The sequence below is a fragment of the Trichomycterus rosablanca genome, chromosome 5 (genome assembly GCF_030014385.1).
Source record: "Trichomycterus rosablanca isolate fTriRos1 chromosome 5, fTriRos1.hap1, whole genome shotgun sequence".
Lineage (NCBI taxonomy): Eukaryota > Metazoa > Chordata > Actinopteri > Siluriformes > Trichomycteridae > Trichomycterus > Trichomycterus rosablanca.
Genome location: NC_085992.1, coordinates 10,580,142 through 10,598,924, shown reverse-complemented (window position 1 = coordinate 10,598,924; position 18,783 = coordinate 10,580,142). Strand labels below are relative to the sequence as shown.

Below are 18,783 nucleotides of genomic sequence, written 5' to 3'. Positions count from 1 at the left end.
TTCTGTAGGCTACACAATCATGGGGAAGACTGCTGACTTGACAGTTGTCCAAAAGACGACCATTGACACCTTGCACAAGGAGGGCAAGACACAAAAGGTCATTGCTAAAGAGGCTGGCTGTTCACAGAGCTCTGTGTCCAAGCACATTAATAGAGAGGCGAAGGGAAGGAAAAGATGTGGTAGAAAAAAGTGTACAAGCAATAGGGATAACCGCACCCTGGAGATGATTGTGAAACAAAACCCATTCAAAAATGTGGGGGAGATTCACAAAGAGTGGACTGCAGCTGGAGTTAGTGCTTCAAGAACCACCACGCACAGACGTATGCAAGACATGGGTTTCAGCTGTCGCATTCCTTGTGTCAAGCCACTCTTGAACAAGAGACAGCGTCAGAAGCGTCTCGCCTGGGCTAAAGACAAAAAGGACTGCTGAGTGGTCCAAAGTTATGTTCTCTGATGAAAGTAAATTTTGCATTACCTTTGGAAATCAAGGTCCCAGAGTCTGGAGGAAGAGAGGAGAGGCACAGAATCCACGTTGCTTGAGGTCCAGTGTAAAGTTTCCACAGTCAGTGATGGTTTAGAGTGCCATGTCATCTGCTGGTGTTGGTCCACTGTGTTTTCTGAGGTCCAAGGTCAACGCAGCCGTCTACCAGGAAGTTTTAGAGCACTTCATGCTTCCTGCTGCTGACCAACTTTATGGAAATGCAGATTTCATTTTCCAACAGGACTTGATACCTGCACACAGTGCCAAAGCTACCAGTACCTGGTTTAAGGACCATGGTATCCCTGTTCTTAATTGGCCAGCAAACTCGCCTGACCTTAACCCCATAGAAAATCTATGGGGTATTGTGAAGAGGAAGATGCGATACGCCAGACCCAACAATTCAGAAGAGCTGAAGGCCACTATCAGAGCAACCTGGGCTCTCATAACACCTGAGCAGTGCCACAGACTGATGGACTCCATGCCATGCCTCATTGCTGCAGTAATCTAGGCAAAAGGAGCCCCAACTAAGTATTGAGTGCTGTACATGCTCATACTTTTCATGTTCATACTTTTCAGTTGGCCAACACTTCTAAAAATCCTTTTTTTGTATTGGTCTTAAGTAATATTCTAATTTTCTGAGATACTGAATTTGGGGTTTTCATTAGTTGTCAGTTATAATCATCAACATTAAAAGAAATAAACATTTGAAATATATCAGTCTGTGTGTAATGAATGAATATAATATACAAGTTTCACTTGGAATGGAATTACTGAAATAAATCAACTTTTTCATGATATTCTAATTTTATGACCAGCACCTGTATCTGTGTGTATATATATACAGGGGTTGGACAAAATAACTGAAACACCTGGTTTTAGACCACAATAATTTATTAGTATGGTGTAGGGCCTCCTTTTGCGGCCAATACAGCGTCAATTCGTCTTGGAAATGACATATACAAGTCCTGCACAGTGGTCAGAGGGATTTTAAGCCATTCTTCTTGCAGGATAGTGGCCAGGTCACTACGTGATGCTGGTGGAGGAAAACGTTTCCTGACTCGCTTCTCCAAAACACCCCAAAGTGGCTCAATAATATTTAGATCTGGTGACTGTGCAGGCCATGGGAGATGTTCAACTTCACTTTCATGTTCATCAAACCAATCTTTCACCAGTCTTGCTGTGTGTATTGGTGCATTGTCATCCTGATACACGGCACCGCCTTCAGGATACAATGTTTGAACCATTGGATGCACATGGTCCTCCAGAATGGTTCGGTAGTCCTTGGCAGTGACGCGCCCATCTAGCACAAGTATTGGGCCAAGGGAATGCCATGATATGGCAGCCCAAACCATCACTGATCCACCCCTATGCTTCACTCTGGGCATGCAACAGTCTGGGTGGTATGCTTCTTTGGGGCTTCTCCACACCGTAACTCTCCCGGATGTGGGGAAAACAGTAAAGGTGGACTCATCAGAGAACAATACATGTTTCACATTGTCCACAGCCCAAGATTTGCGCTCCTTGCACCATTGAAACCGACGTTTGGCATTGGCACGAGTGACCAAAGGTTTGGCTATAGCAGCCCGGCCGTGTATATTGACCCTGTGGAGCTCCCGACTGACAGTTCTGGTGGAAACAGGAGAGTTGAGGTGCACATTTAATTCTGCCGTGATTTGGGCAGCCCGTGGTTTTATGTTTTTTGGATACAATCCGGGTTAGCACCCGAACATCCCTTTCAGACAGCTTCCTCTTGCGTCCACAGTTAATCCTGTTGGATGTGGTTTGTCCTTCTTGGTGGTATGCTGACATTACCCTGGATACCGTGGCTCTTGATGCATCACAAAGACTTGCTGTCTTGGTCACAGATGCGCCAGCAAGACGTGCACCAACAATTTGTCCTCTTTTGAACTCTGGTATGTCACCCATAATGTTGTGTGCATTGCAATATTTTGAGCAAAACTGTGCTCTTACCCTGCTAATTGAACCTTCACACTCTGCTCTTACTGGTGCAATGTGCAATTAATGAAGATTGGCCACCAGACTGGTCCAATTTAGCCATGAAACCTCCCACACTAAAATGACAGGTGTTTCAGTTTCATTGTCCAACCCCTGTATATATATATATATATATATATATATATATATATATATATATATATATATATATATATATATATGCAGGTGTACAGTACAATGAAATTCTTTCTTCGCATATCCTTGTCTGGAAGAGAGAAAAAGCTGGGGTCAGAGCGCAGGGTCAGCCATCGTATGGCACCCCTGGAGGCGACAGGGTTAAGGGCACTACTCAAGGACCCAACAGTGGCTGCATAACAGAGCCTGGATTTAAATCTTCTGGTTGATAGCCCAACGCTCTACCTACTAGGCTACCACTGTTTAAGTAAAAACTAAGATAAAAGCCTAGTTAGCAATAGTAACTTGTATCTTATCTTGTATCTATCTAGTATCTTAAACATTCAATCACATGCTTGCTATGACACTTTACATACAGGCTCAGTTTAAGGTCAAACACTTAACACAAACATTTAAGTTAAACTTTATTGTAGGTTTTCTGGAAATCTGCTGGATCCAAAATCCATAGACACTAATTATCTAAAGTAATGGAGTAGAAAAGTCCATAATGTTATCCCTTAATACTGATTATGAATAAAGTCACTTCATCTGCTGACTTCTCTGTGTCTCATTTTACAAGGCAACCCAAATATGGAACCCCCAAAAACCAGGTCCTTCGAAAATAAGAAGCTGCTAAAACCAGTCAAAAAGCTCCCGCTTCAAAACCAGCATTTAAAAGCTTGGCTTTGTTGGTGATCACACACACACAAAAGAAGCAGAAGCTTTTTTCTTGCAAAGTCGCCTCTGTGTGAGAAGTAAGACTTGCTTGGCTTTAAACAGAGTCATCGATGTTACAGAAACGTCTAATTTAAAGCAAACATTTTATAGTTGGATTTGAAACAAATTACCTCTAGGTGTAACCTAATAGGTGCAGCCAAATCCATGAAGAGAACCAGCAGCTGGAGTCAAACAATCACTAACAAATATTTAGGAGGTCATGCTACAAAACTGCTTCATATAATTTCCAGGTCAGCAATAATCATCTACTGGATTCTGGGACCTACACTCTGGAACGTCATTGACATTTCCTAATGTTTTAGTAATACTACTAATGATAAAACATGAACATTTAGACTTCCCTTTTTATGTTAAAACCAGTTGCGTTAACACATTAGTTAACAAATTAATTTCCTTTTTAAATTTATCATAAAATTGCATCAGAAATATGAAATAAATTTTACGATTCTGGGAGGCAGAGGTTTATGTCCACATGCATAGATGGAATGTCTAAAGAAAAGTAAACAAACCACTAGAAACAACTAGAATAAGGAACAAAGGCATTAATACCTCATGTTACCACAATATTAATATATCATTTAATTAACCAGAACTACAAGTAAAGTAAAGAGTTTTTGGGATCTTTCTGCTTGTTCTTCATTCATTTTCATTCTTTATTCATGCAGACCAATCACTACAAGTGAATCATTCACCACGTCACCACGGTGAGTAACCAAAACAAACAAAGAACCGACTTCAGGTTGAGTTTTCAGTCTTTATTTTTCCATCTCCATGATTACATCAATTCGTGGATCTGTTTTAAACACCAGGGTTCACACATCACGTTCCTTCAATTACACACGAATAAACAGAACTAATGACAAAACGCACAGAATACAGTGGGGGAAATAAGTATTTGATCCCCTGCTGATTTTGTAAGTTTACCCCCTTACAAAGACTTGAACAGTCTATAATTTTTATGGAAGGTTTATTTTAAGAGAGAGACAGAATATCAACAAAAAATCCAGAAAAAAAAACATTAAATAAAAGTTATAAATTAATTTGTATTTAATTAAGGGAAATAAGTATTTGATCCCCTACCAACCAGCAAGAATTCTGACCCCCACAGACCGGTTATGTGCCCATGAGGCACACAAATTAGTCCTGTCCCTGTATAAAAGACTCCTGTCACAGAATCAGTTTCTTCCGTTCAAATCTCTCGACCACCATGGGCAAGACCAAAGAGCTATCAAAGGACGTCAGGGACAAGATTGTAGACCTGCACAAGGCTGGAATGGGCTACAAGACCATCAGCAAGAAGCTTGGTGAGAAAGAGACCACTGTTGGTGCGATCATTCGAAAATGGAAGAAATACAAGATCACAGTCAATCACCCTCGCTCTGGAGCTCCATGCAAGATCTCACCTCGTGGGGTAAGAACGATTCTGAGGAAGGTGAGGTCAGTCCAGAATTACACGGAAGGAGCTTGTCAATGATCTCAAGGGAGCTGGGAGCAGTCACCAAGAAAACCATTAGTAACACACTTCGCCGTAATGGATTGAGATCCTGCAGTGCCCGCAAAGTCCCTTTGCTCAAGAAGGCTCATGTACAGGCCCGTCTGAAGTTTGCCAATGAACACCTGAATGATTCAGAGAAAGCTTGGGAGAATGTGATATGGTCAGATGAGACCAAAATTGAGCTCTTTGGCATCAACTCCACTCGCCGTGTTTGGAGGCAAAGAAATGCCCGGTGGGGATGGTGTTCTTGGGGTCATATCCAGCATTTCTCTGCTCCCAGCTCCCTTGAGATCATTGACAAGCTCCTCCCGTGTAATTCTGAGCTGACCTCACCTTTCTCAGAATCATTCTTACCCCACCAGGTGAGATCTTGCATGGAGCTCCAGAGCGAGGGTGATTGACTGTGATCTTGTATTTCTTCCATTTTCGAATGATCGCACCAAGTGGTCTCTTTCTCACCAAGCTTCTTGCTGATGGTCTTGTAGCCCATTCCAGCCTTGTGCAGGTCTACAATCTTGTCCCTGACGTCCTTTGATAGCTCTTTGGTCTTGCCCATGGTGGTCGAGAGATTTGAACGGAAGAAACTGATTCTGTGACAGGAGTCTTTTATACAGGGACAGGACTAATTTGTGTGCCTCATGGGCACATAACCGGTCTGTGGGGGTCAGAATTCTTGCTGGTTGGTAGGGGATCAAATACTTATTTCCCTTAATTAAATACAAATTAATTTATAACTTTTATTTAATGTTTTTTTTTCTGGATTTTTTGTTGATATTCTGTCTCTCTCTGTTAAAATAAACCTTCCATAAAAATTATAGACTGTTCAAGTCTTTGTAAGGGGGTAAACTTACAAAATCAGCAGGGGATCAAATACTTATTTCCCCCACTGTAGGTGCTAACCAGAGTTTCATCATCATTAGACAGAATACTATTTTTGGGCTTCCACGAACCCCTGCAAGTTAATGAACGAGTAAACAAACGATCAACTGATTGTAAATCCGACAAAAAAAAAATGTCTTTCTTGTTATCAGCCAAAGTTTGTGCACCCCTGGTTAACATCCATTGTCTGTAAAGTTTAAAGGTTTTTAAGTATGTAAGTGTATTTATTTTCTGATATATTTTATGAAATTACAACAAAATATGGCATATGCAGAAGTCAAGGCACATTAAATATGCATAGTTATTTTCTTGTTAAACAATTAAACAATTACATAAATTTATTTTTTGCTGTCATACAAATGTTGCAATAGGAGTGTCTGAAAGTTATAGCTGCTGCAACTCCTAATGTATTTGCGATATTTTGAAGATGCATCCAGGATTTGGTCTGGCTAATTGCTTTTGAAATTGGGGTGCTATCCTGGGTAATTAGTGGACCATGTGCTTTAATGCTAGCAAATGCTATTGTTTAATATACTGTGATGTTAGAACGCTAGCAACTAGATTCTGTTAATCATCTCTCCAGTGCCAGTACAAGTTCATTTATTCAGCTTATCCAAATCAGATAACATATTGTGCTATGGAGCTGTGAGTGTGGTTATATGTCCTTTACAAATTAAATCCAGGCACACATACACACACTCACACGGGTTCTGAGTTCAGTTGAGCTTTGAGAGTTTAAATTACAGTGCTGTGCTGTGCTGTTGATAATTACAGTTACCTAAAGGCCAAATTTTCAAATTACTGCTGTTCATGCGTAAATGACACAGCACACCTCAAACGCACACAAAATATCTAACACTGGTGCTGAGAAGTGAGGTCTTACACACACTAAACACACTAATGGCTCTTTTCCACTGCACAGTTCCCTGTTCCATGGTACATTTTTTAACTTCCTGATCCCACACAGTGGTTGTTTCCTTCGACACATGACTCGTATTGTACCCATATGAATTTAATTGCCCCTTTCGACCAAAGTCCAGGGATGTATGGATTAAATAAGAAACAGTGCAGACCACTGATTGGTCAAATGCAATCGTGACAGAATGTCTAAACCCAATCGTAATCGATTGGATTTACTTGATTGGCGTGACAGAATATTGAAGTACCTCAGTGTTCTATCCCAGAAAAATGAAAATCCCTGAAAACTGCTTTTGTACGGCTGATGAGGTGCAAGTGCTCATCAGTATATGATAAGGATTACAGGAAGTGCCAAACCTTGAATCCCGCATTCAAAATGAGAATAAACTACATTAGGATACCAGAGATCAGCAGCATAGTGCAGTGACATGAAAAAAGTACAACAGCCAGAGAGAGGCAAACCCTAAATTTTCCTGTTGTTGCTACTGCTATTGTTTATAGTAAACTTGGCGTGTTTGCTGTCAGCGTCTTGTGGAGAAGCCGTCACAGCCTCACCTTCAGCAATGCCTCCTACAGCCACAGGCTTCCTTATGCAATTGGTGTGCAACTGAATACAGACAATAGCACATTAGGAATGGTACTCATAGCTCTGGACACCTGTCTGTATATGAAAAAAGAAAGGCCGGATGGTGAATCTCTTTCCTGCTGCAGTGACTACTACTGGCTTGTTGAGGTTTCATTAGAGGTGGTGGAAGAATACAAAGAGTACTTCATTTCCCCCATACATGTTAAAACTCTCTGGAGCAGGGGTTTTCAACCTTTTTAGGCATACGCCCCCCTTCGTGTGCCAAGCGCGACTTGCGCCCCCCTCCCCCCTCATTTTATTGACACACACACACACACACACACACACACACACACACACACACACACACACACACTACATTTTGTTACTGATGGACAGAGAACAAACAGGAGCAGAAACTTTTTTAATGCACAGCAGCATCTACAGTGGGGTCAAAAAGTATTTAGTCAGCCACTGATTGTGCAAGTTCTCCTACTTAGAAAGATGAGAGAGGTCTGTAATTTTCATCATAGGTACACTTCAACTATGAGAGACAAAATTAGAAGAAAAAAAAATCCAGGAAATCACATTGTAAGATTTTTAAAGAATTTATTTGTAAATTATGGTGGAAAATAAGTATTTGGTCAATAACAAACAAGCAAGATTTCTGGCTCTCACAGACCTGTAACTTCTTCTTTAAGAAGCTTTTCTGTCCTCCACTCGTTACCTGTATTAATGGCACCTGTTTGACCTCGTTATCTGTATAAAAGACACCTGTCCACAGCCTCAAACAGTCAGACTCCAAACTCAACCATGGCCAAGACTAAAGAGCTGTCGAAGGACACCAGGAAGAAAATTGTAGACCTGCACCAGGCTGGGAAGAGTAAATCTACAATAGGCAAGCAGGTTGGTGTGAATAAATCAACTGTGGGAGCAATTGTAAGAAAATGGAAGACATACAAGACCATTGATAATCTCCCTTGGGGTCAAGATCTCACATTGCCAGAGAGCATATGGATGATCCAGAAGAGGATTGGGAAAATATCATGTGGTCAAATGAAACCAAAATGGAACTTTTTGGTAAAAACTCAACTCATTGTATTTGGAGGAAGAGGAAGAACCCAAGAACACCATACCTACTGTGAAGCATGGGGGTGGAAACATCATGCTTTGGGGCTGTTTTTCTGCAGAGGGGACAGGACGACTGATCCGTGTTAAGGGAAGAATGAACGGGGCCATGTATCGTGAGATTTTAAGCCAAAACCTCCTTCCATCAGTGAGAGCATTGAAGATGGAACGTGGCTGGGTCTTCCAGCATGACGATGATCCCAAACACAACGCTCGGGCAATGAAGGAGTGGCTCCGTAAAAAGCATTTCAAGGTCCTGGAGTGGCCTAGCCAGTCTCCAGACCTCAACCCCATAGAAAATTTGTGGAGTCCGTGTTGCCCAGCGACAGCCCCAAAACATCACTGCTCTAGAGGAGATCTGCATGGAGGAATGGGCCAAAATACCAGCTACAGTGTGTGCAAACCTGGTGAAGACTTACAGGAAACGTTTGACCTCTGTCATTGCCAACAAAGGTTATGTTACAAAGTATTGAGTTGAACTTTTTTTATTGACCAAATACTTATTTTCCACCATAATTTACAAATAAATTCTTTAAAAATCCTAAAATGTGATTTCCTGGATTTTTTTTTCTCATTTTGTCTCTCATAGTTGAAGTGTACCTATGATGAAAATTACGGACCTCTCTCATATTTCTAAGTAGGAGAACTTGCACAATCAGTGGCTGACTAAATACTTTTTGGCCCCACTGTAAATCCATTATGATGATGAACAGTGTCACTAGTGTTCCAGCAGCTTCTAATTCAAGGCAAAACTGCCCTACAGATTTTTATCTTCCTTCCAACATTAGACAGAGACCAGTGTTTTCAATGGGTGGAGTCACATTATTTATATAAGCACAGAGAAGTCAAGAGCTGTAGACAATCAATCAGGAATTAAGAGCCTATGCAACAAAGGTATATGACATTATAGAACTTTATACACCACCACATTCCTCATCTGAGCTGCTGTTCATGTTTTTTGATCCAACCAATTTTGAGAAAATAAAAATAGTTATTTAAAAAATTGCTTGGAAAATAGTTCAGTCACAGATAAGAACAGTTGATGTAAATCAAATTCCAACTATCATCCAATAATCAGATCACTGGTCATCATTGGTAAAGTATCAAAACAATCTGATTCAACATAATTCTATGGGTAATCAGATTTCTTACAGCAAAAGATAGAAAGAATTTGAGCATTTCCTTTATGCTGGTTCAGTTTATTCACACACACAGAATTAAAAATACAAAAGAGATCGGGGTTCGTATATACATCCGTATGTTCTTTAGACATAATTGGGTGTTTATAGAGGGGATGGCTGGGTGGAGAATTGCCTCCTTGTTGCTTCAACAGTGCCTCCTAGTGGCTGGCTGAGGCATCAATGAGAGTGGTGGAGGAATACAGAGAGTCTAGTGTGTTGTGTGAAAAGAGTCTAGTGTGTTAAGAAATATGCATTGTTTTTGTGCAGATTTATAAAAAAGAAAAAGAAAAAAAGACCATATTTACGGTAATAAATCACCAACCATTACAAATGAAACCACAGGGAGATAGTGAGAACATATCAAATTTTATTTAGTCAGTGACAGAAAGAAGAACTTGAACCTTGGTCCCTGTACTGCACCACTATTCTTTTACATCGACCAAAATATTGATTTGAACTCTGAATAGCAGGGGTTGCTCAGTATTTGAGGTACTGGACTATTGAATGGAAGGTTGCTGGGTCAGATCTTACCTCCACCAAATTGCCAATGTTGGGTGCATAAGCAAGGCCCTTAACCCTCAATTGTTTTAATTGTATGCAGTCACAGCACTACGTAGGCTCGATAGAACCTGTAAAATCATTTTATATTGTTTTTAAGGTGAGTTTTTTTGTAATGTGTACAAAAGTGGCTTTTTAGTATGGAAATAACACATGTTTTTACTGTAAGATCGTTTTTTTTAATTCAGTTCCAAAATTACCCAAATAAACTGTGTTGTGAACAGTTATCAATAGAAAACAATACTTTACAAAGTCATCTCTCAAAAAACGTTGGACGCAGCAACCTGCTATGCCAACACCATGGGCATTAGCTATTTGTAGCTATAACAACCTACCCTCTTCTGGGAAGCCTTTTCAAAAGGGAATTTGTGCCCAGTCAGTCTGAAGAGGTTTGTGAGGTCAGGTACTAATGTTGGATGTTTGGTTGAGGTCAGGGATCTGTGGAGTTCCAGCACACCAAACTTGTCAAACAATGTCTTTATGGTCCTGGCTTTGTACACAGAGGTAAAGTCATGCTGGAACACACTCCCAAAGTGTAACCAAAAAAGTAGAAGACATATGATTTTTGGGTGTTATGTAAACAGCTGAACGTAATCATTAGGTAAGGTGTCCACATAATTTTGGTCATATAGTGCAATTCTGTGCTAATGCATAAACATCGTTTTCTTTAAGAGGTTTAGGGACTAGTGTGTAAGTTGCTGTATACACAGCTATAATGAAGTTAATTCCTCTGGTAACAAAGTGAAAAACATTACAGCATCAGATATCCGTGTGAATAACTAAACACCCTCCAGAGAAAAGGTGTTTTCTTTGAGCTTCATGATATCTGATCAGTGTCTTCTGCAAAGGGTTGTATTTGTTACACATGGTGTGTGTGTGTGTGTGTTGTACTGGTTATGACATCATATTGATCAGTCTATCTTCCTCTACACGCAGATAAACACAGAAATCAGTCAGTCTGTACTGAAAGCTCTTTCCTGATATCACTGATGAAATTTCCAAAACTGGGTGAAAGATGGACAGGCAGTGACTGTGGCGCCATCAAATTTCACAAACATGGTCATGTCAAACTAATTATCTAATGACTGATGATTTAATGATGATTTCTGCAACAATTTTTCTCTAATGATTGAAGAATTTAGATGCAAACTTTTCCCCAAAACCTTCCACAAATGACTGGAAAATACACAGATGTGTGTGAAGCCGTGCAGCAGCATGTTCACAAGCTGAATTCCAGTGAGGAATAATTAGAACGTTGTGTCAGTCATCATACCTTCTCTTTTTTTTTTTTTTTTACTGCGTCTTTACTTTGTGACCTTTTTACTCAGACGCTAACAGTCCTTCTACTCCTCACCAATTACTCCACTAGCTCAATGTACCTGTTTATTAGAGTATTTACAGGTGGTGCACTGACTGTGAAGTAGGTGGTCATAACTACGTCAGTTGTGACTAAATCAATACCTGATATAACCACACGGGCAAGGCCAAAAATGCCACTTAAAACTTTACTGTGCAAAAAAGAAGCATTGTGTTAACCATGTCCAGACATAGCCTCAGGTTCTCTGGGCTCAAGGGCATCTGAAATGGACCAACACACAGTGGAAACAAGCATTGTGTTCAGACAAATCAGTATTCCACATCTTTTTTTGGAAGATATAGATGCCATGTGCTCCGAACCAAAGACGAAAAGCACCATCCAGACTATTATTAGGTATGGGGTTGTGCCAGTGTCCTTGGCAAAGGTATTTACACTTCTGTGATGGCAACAGTAATGCAGATGAGTACATTAAGATTTAAGAGCAACATATACAGTGTATCACAAAAGTGAGTACACCCCTCACATTTCTGCAGATATTTAAGTATATCTTTTCATGGGACAACACTGACAAAATGACACTTTGACACAATGAAAAGTAGTCTGTGTGCAGCTTATATAACAGTGTAAATTTATTCTTCCCTCAAAATAACTCAATATACAGCCATTAATGTCTAAACCACCGGCAACAAAAGTGAGTACACCCCTTAGTGAAAGTTCCTGAAGTGTCAATATTTTGTGTGGCCACCATTATTTCCCAGAACTGCCTTAACTCTCCTGGGCATGGAGTTTACCAGAGCTTCACAGGTTGCCACTGGAATGCTTTTCCACTCCTCCATGACGACATCACGGAGCTGGCGGATATTCGAGACTTTGCGCTCCTCCACCTTCCGCTTGAGGATGCCCCAAAGATGTTCTATTGGGTTTAGGTCTGGAGACATGCTTGGCCAGTCCATCACCTTTACCCTCAGCCTCTTCAATAAAGCAGTGGTCGTCTTAGAGGTGTGTTTGGGGTCATTATCATGCTGGAACACTGCCCTGCGACCCAGTTTCCGGAGGGAGGGGATCATGCTCTGCTCAGTATTTCACAGTACATATTGGAGTTCATGTGTCCCTCAATGAAATGTAACTCCCCAACACCTGCTGCACTCATGCAGCCCCAGACCATGGCATTCCCACCACAATGCTTGACTGTAGGCATGACACACTTATCTTTGTACTCCTCACCTGATTGCCGCCACACATGCTTGAGACCATCTGAACCAAACAAATTAATCTTGGTCTCATCAGACCATAGGACCTGGTTCCAGTAATCCATGTCCTTTGTTGACATGTCTTCAGCAAACTGTTTGCGGGCTTTCTTGTGTAGAGACTTCAGAAGAGGCTTCCTTCTGGGGTGACAGCCATGCAGACCAATTTGATGTAGTGTGCGGCGTATGGTCTGAGCACTGACAGGCTGACCCCCCACCTTTTCAATCTCTGCAGCAATGCTGACAGCACTCCTGCGCCTATCTTTCAAAGACAGCAGTTGGATGTGACGCTGAGCACGTGCACTCAGCTTCTTTGGACGACCAACGCGAGGTCTGTTCTGAGTGGACCCTGCTCTTTTAAAACGCTGGATGATCTTGGCCACTGTGCTGCAGCTCAGTTTCAGGGTGTTGGCAATCTTCTTGTAGCCTTGGCCATCTTCATGTAGCGCAACAATTCGTCTTTTAAGATCCTCAGAGAGTTCTTTGCCATGAGGTGCCATGTTGGAACTTTCAGTGACCAGTATGAGAGAGTGTGAGAGCTGTACTACTAAATTGAACACACCTGCTCCCTATGCACAACTGAGACCTAGTAACACTAACAAATCACATGACATTTTGCAGGGAAAATGACAAGCAGTGCTCAATTTGGACATTTAGGGGTGTAGTCTCTTAGGGGTGTACTCACTTTTGTTGCCGGTGGTTTAGACATTAATGGCTGTATATTGAGTTATTTTGAGGGAAGAATAAATTTACACTGTTATATAAGCTGCACACAGACTACTTTTCATTGTGTCAAAGTGTCATTTAGTCAGTGTTGTCCCATGAAAAGATATACTTAAATATCTGCAGAAATGTGAGGGGTGTACTCACTTTTGTGATACACTGTAATAGCCTCAAGACAACATCTTTTGCAGGGACGTTCATGCATTTTAACAAGACAATGCAAAAACACATGCTGCACACATGACAAAGGCATGGCTGCGGAAGAAGAGGGTTCGGGTACTGGACTGGCCTTCTTGCAATCCGGTCAGACAATAATAACACCTGAAACACTTCAGGCTGCTCCAAAACTGACACGAACCCCAAAATTGCTCTTAGCCTCCTCAAAAAATGCCCAAAGTTTTGACTGCTGGAGCAGCTTGTTTGTTTATATTGCATGTTGACTATCTTTGCTTCTGAAAGGCATACAGATTTGATAGAAATATTGTCTTTTTTTTTTAAATATATTTTTATATAGAGATTCTAGGCTTTAAAATGGTATCTTGTGTGCCCGCCAATGATTCTGTTTATACTATCAATATTTATGTGTAATTAATTTTAATTTGATTGTAGGACATAATGGGTTGTAAAAACAATAGTAATGTTAGTAACTCATCACTTTGAATTAATCCTATTACTAATTACATTATTGAGAAAAGTAGTAAGTACATTAAGTGCTGGTTAATGAAGGTGTGATATTGTTATGACTGTGTGAATGGGTGATCTATCTGATCTTAACTGAATTGTCTGCTGTGTCTGATAATGGTGGTCTGATTAATGAATTTACATCAATCATCAAATCACCAAAGAAAGAAAAACTGATCAAATATCACCAGATGACAGGATTAGCCCTTCTGTTCCATCTCCTAAATATTTTTTTCATTAACACATAAAACAGTATTTGTGGATTAGTGAACTAACTTCAGGACTGATATAGGTATACAAATATAATAAAGATAGCTTCTCATCATATCAGCCCAATCATCATAAGAACTTTCCACAGCAAACATGTTCTGTAATGGTAAAGCCTAGACTGTACTAACACGGACACAAAGTCTGAACCGAATCAAGACAAAATGGCCTTAGCTTGTAAGAATTTATAATGTTTAAGGCTTTTAACATTGTGTGCACAGAGAAACAATCCAAACTGTTTAATCAGGTTCTTACTTTACATGATCTTCCCACTGAGCCACATTAAAGATTTTATTTATTCGATTTTTAAGCCACTTTATACAATTGATTGTGTTATTTATGGTATGATCGGTGTAATGTTAAAGTCACCACATTAAAGGTAGTTATTATGCTCAGACACAATTGGCACTTTCATTTTGAAGTGTTGTGAAAAAGCCTTCCCATAACACTAAACTTATGCCCATGGTTTTTAAATGGGATGTCCAACAAACTCAAGATTATACGACCATATTCTTTTGGGCATATTGTGTATACCTTTACTCAGCAAAGTTAATTAGCTGAAATGTAAAACATTTTGCTTTGTTCTGTTTTTAATCAAATTATCTGTTTTTTTTTAATTACATTCCTCCTACTGTCCCAACTTTTTTGCAATTGGAGTTGTAACATAATATTTTGCATTGCACTCACTCCTGTATTTACAAATAGCACAGATAAAAACTGTACAATTCTTCATAGCTACAAACATCCATCATATTAACAATATTTTATAGTTAATATTCATTTTTTGATTGTGTTAAAGTTCAAGATCTCCGCAAGCGTAACACTGCACTGATGAACTAAAACCTGAATGCTAGGCCAGAACATTACTCAGCCCCAAGGAAAACGCTTACACAAGGTGCAAAATAAGCACACACACGCCTACACAGTGTTCTAGTGCTACACACCCGCACATTGCAAAACTCATTTGGAATCTCCTGGAGAACATGCCCATACACGACAGAGAGACAGGTAGAGACACACCCTTCCAAAACAATACCTTCAAAATCTGGCTCTGTCTTCATCTAGCTTCTTCACACTCACTCACACACACACACACGTTTATAATGCACAGATGGACCGATAACTTATAAGTCATTGGTTGGATCTTGGAGCTGTTGGTTAAAAGCAGGCAACAGCAACTAATGTCTAATGTTTGTACTGAGAGTGGAGCTGAATGCACAGAAATTAAACATCAGCAACATGTAGAGAAAGCAAATGTAGTGCCGAAAGCTGACTTAGCCCGCATGTATCATGCCATGTGTTTACAACTGCATATTTGTTATGCCAAATGCTGCACAGTCACATGCACCTTCACCCCCTGAAAAGAGTGATTCCATTTTACATCTAATAGCAAACTATTGTTTATTTAAATTATAGAATAGGAAAATGTTCTGCATCGATACAAAGTCGCTGGTCTGAACGTAATCAGACTGCATTGTAGTATTAATGATGTTTCAGTTTTTATGTCCCAATAAAATATGTACGACTGTTGATGAAATGTTTTGAACTAATGTTGTGTGGAAGGTTTTGGCTGCATCTCTACTATTGACTCTGAATGCAGAATTGCAGATTATGGTGTGACCATGATACTAATCTATATTACTGATTAGTTCACTACAGTCACTGCAAACTAATTTGTATTTAATGAAAAATAAACTGTTAAATATATGATAAATGTAACTCAGGATAAATGTAACTCAGGATCCTGACACAAAGCAGATCTCGACAGCTGAGAGAAGATAAAACTGATTAGAATTCTTCAGAATTCTCTTCTTATGTGTGTGAATACAATAAAGCTTAAATTAAAACTTAACAAGTACCTTAAGTTTACTGTGTTTTTTCCTTTTTTCAATCAAAGAATGGTTTAAAGTCCAGAACTGATACAGACTGCAGCTCAAACTGTGTGGATGTGGATGTTTGTTCTTCTGCAGCATGTACAGGTTAATGTATAATCACTGACTCACCATCAGCCTACAACGGCTGTAACGATATATCGGTATGACAACATGGTGCAATGTTGTGACGTAATAAAAAGTAAACATACACGTTTCCCTGAATGCAACATGAGCCTTACTGAGAACATCCACAAAATATTTATTCTCTAAAATGAAAAAAAAAGATTTTAAAATCTGCATCCTACTGATCCACACTGCTAATATTTAAGAATCCCATTTTCTAAGCTTTACTGCGCAGTAGATTTACACAAGATGTCTGAAAGTGATTTAGACCACATATAGACAAAAATGAAAGTCAGATCAGAATGTGTCAGGACAAGTTTATAAGAAAAGCAGGTTGGAAGATGTCACGCTGCCAAGTAGTCACACCTTTTAGCTTCAATGCAGACTAAAATTAGGGAGAATAACTTCAGTGCAAACTTGAGTGCGAAATTCTAATCAGAAACTGGTTATTTAACAATAAGAAGATCATATTTTGTTTTTGATAAAGAAATAATAATGATACTGCTTAACAATCTTATGTAGTACAAGAAATCTTACTCCCGGATTAGTGTTCATCTTTAAAACATGTTAGTTTTAGGAAGCCACTAAAGTTAAAAGATAATTTTTACAACTGTGCAAAAAATTATAATAATAAAGATCACAATTATTTAATAAAAGGTGATCCTACTAAAACAAACTTTTCCTTAAGTGAAAATGTAGATAGAAGAAAGCGTTGCACACACAGTTCAGCTTTAATGAACTCTAGATTTACATTTAGGACGTCAGAAAGTGATTTTAGACTCCAAATAAGCACAGTGGAAACTGAATGTGTCAGGACAAGTTTATAAGGCGTCACCCTACCAAGCATCTCTCACGCTTTAATACACACCAACATACAATTTCAACCTAAAATGTACAGCATAAGTCTAAGTGACCCTTATAAGATAATACATAAGTACTACATTTATCAATTTTATTAACTAAATGACTTTTTACACATTTATTTGTTGTTTGAATGATTATTTTGTATAAATATTTTAATAAATCGTTTATGACATTTCTAACATTAGATTCCAATCTTCTACCAGCACCTCCTGCACTAAAGTGAATTCTATTTCATGTAGTGCACATTTAAAGTGAAGATTAATCTATTTGGGACTCTGAGTTTTACAAACTTCTTTCTAATAAAAAAAATGCTGGTTTGTTTTTGTAGTCGTGTTTACAGTGTTTAATACTGTAATGGCAAATACAAAATAAAAAAGATAGATAAACCAAAAGGTTTTTTATTCGTGTGATTAATGGAGCACTGGAACATTTTACTGGGCCATGATGGGGCCTCTGTAATTTGGGTCTGGTGATGCCCCTGAATTTCACTGATCCACAAACTGTGATCCTACTGATCCAGAAAATTCTACAAATGAAACGTAAAGTTAAACGTTATCCAACTGATCCACAAACTTCTACAGATGAGGAAATTGTATTGCCAGGTACGTTCTAGTTTCAGCGTTAGATTCAGGATTAACAGTGGATCAAGTATTTAAGGTGCATGTAAAGTTTGCAGGTGAAGAATCTGGCTGGGCAGAGCAGCATACCAGCACACATGTAACAACATGCGACACGCACCTATACACACCTATCATATAACACACACACACACACAGTATCAGGTACTTGGAAAAAAAAAAAGTTTACTATACATATGTACACATGCAGTACTTACAGTGTTTATTTTCCCACAAAGCAGTGCAAATGAAGGCGTTAATATGTAGAAGTCCATCGGATTCACCTACACACACCTCATTCCGTCATCCTCACTCACACTGCATGTGCTTCCTGCTCTTACACAGCTCGCATGCTCAACCACACACTGTACTGTTAACACACACTGTAGCCCAGGCGTTGACGCTAACTAAACTGTACTGAATTACCTGTTACACTCCCGCAGGTGAGAAAAAAGAGGCGGAGCTAAAGGGTAAAATGGCTCGCTTCTCACTGCTGCCACCTGCTGGTGCAAAATTACAAGCGTTGACGCAAGGTGTCACGGGCATATGCCGTATTCACAAAAAGTGTACACAATCGCTCAGACTTGATTGAAAATTATTACAAAACAATACATGAACTATTATTATTACTATTATTATTATTATTATTAATGTTATTGTTATTATTGTTGTTCCATTATAATTATAATTATTATTATTGCTTGGTTTATGGTATCATTGCTTTGAGCACACACTGTTCAGCTTTCATCTAAATATAACTATCAGAATCCCAGCCAGGTTATGAGGTGCACTTGCACCAGTCCATGAAAGAGCTCATCTTCCCCCTCCACCCTCAGCCCAAGATTATTTATAATCACACCAGAGGCTAAACAGAGCGAGAGAGGGTGTTCGTTGTTAAAATGGCAAATCTAACCTGAGACAAACAGATACTCAAGAAATGGATTAAATATTCTTAAAATAATTTGCAATTTTTAAATATAATTTCAGATTAAAATA

At 39.3% G+C, this 18,783-nt stretch overlaps 1 protein-coding gene across 3 annotated transcripts in view; it reads right to left on the bottom strand.

Moving 5' to 3' along the window:
- The window catches only part of si:dkey-157l19.2 (NHS-like protein 3), a 39,839-nt gene extending 21,682 nt beyond the window's left edge, over positions 1-18,157 (bottom strand). For 2 of the 3 annotated variants that reach the window (XM_062995676.1, XM_062995678.1), the window contains exon 1: positions 18,006-18,157. The gene's annotated coding sequence lies outside the window, so the exon portion shown is untranslated. Of the gene's footprint in view, positions 1-16,168; positions 16,242-18,005 lie in introns of those variants that run through there. The other variant, XM_062995677.1, reaches the window with a different exon arrangement.
- Between the last annotated feature and the right edge of the window lie 626 nt (positions 18,158-18,783).